Consider the following 947-nt stretch of genomic DNA (forward strand, 5'->3'; position numbering starts at 1 on the left):
TCTCTGAACAGATCTGCATAAGACAGATCCAAACAGGTTATAAAATAAACACCTTTGGCACTTATTCAGAAAAAAGTGCTGTAAAAATGGTACTCAGTTAAACTTGTTCACAAGCTGATAGTATTTAGTAGTATCAGCTATTTCCCAGTAACAGGGGTGTGTCAGTTTATCAAACAGTGTCACAGCTCATTTACTGTTGGACTACTGTTCTTTATTGTAAGTGGGTGTCAAGCTTGTTGTCTGTAATTTGTTGTTCACACATTCGCCCCACCGAGTGAAATCCCATTGTTCAGTGACAGATTCTCCTCGAACATCTTTAGGTGTTTAGAGTTTGCACCTCCAATCAGTGTCAGCTCCTTTACAGCAGATTAAAGTCTGAGAACCACATCTTTTTTCAATCTTTGACCTTTTGCACTACTTTCAGTTTTAATTCTGATGCTTGTCTTTGAATGAATTCAAGTCATGCCAGAGTGATCACTATCAGCAGCTTCAAGTTCTATAACCATTTTAGTCTTAGTGGCAAAACCAAAGATAAAATGAACATAAAACAGTCACAAATCCAACCTCAATCTTTCCCTCGTGGTCTGCAACTGAGTTTTTAAAGGCTTCATGATGTATAGTGTTACTGCAAGATGCCGATTAATGACTCTACCTATAAAGACTTTGACTGAGAGTTAGATCTTAGATGAGTAATAAGAAGTCTATGGCAGATAAAGTCCCAACAGGCCCTTTTATACAGAGTGTTGACGTATTTGTTCGGACACAGATTATATTACTATGATAAAACTACAGCTGTGCAAAACACGGCCACGAAACTTCACATGAAGCGTATGTTCAAATATGGGTGCGGTCCAGCAACTCAGTGATTTCATGCTTCTGTTGTTTCCTGGCAAGATGGTCTCCAGTTTAAAACTTATCATACTTCTGTGCCATTACATCAATTTGGA

General features: G+C 38.2%; 1 protein-coding gene across 2 annotated transcripts in view; it reads left to right on the forward strand.

Moving 5' to 3' along the window:
- LOC102201951 (platelet-activating factor receptor-like) overlaps positions 1-947 on the forward strand; it is a 3,957-nt gene that overhangs the window by 776 nt on the left and 2,234 nt on the right. The window lies entirely within an intron of this gene.

The sequence above is a fragment of the Pundamilia nyererei genome, unplaced genomic scaffold (assembly GCF_000239375.1).
Source record: "Pundamilia nyererei isolate P.nyererei 1_Seehausen unplaced genomic scaffold, PunNye1.0 scaffold00010, whole genome shotgun sequence".
NCBI classification, from domain to species: Eukaryota; Metazoa; Chordata; class Actinopteri; order Cichliformes; family Cichlidae; genus Pundamilia; species Pundamilia nyererei.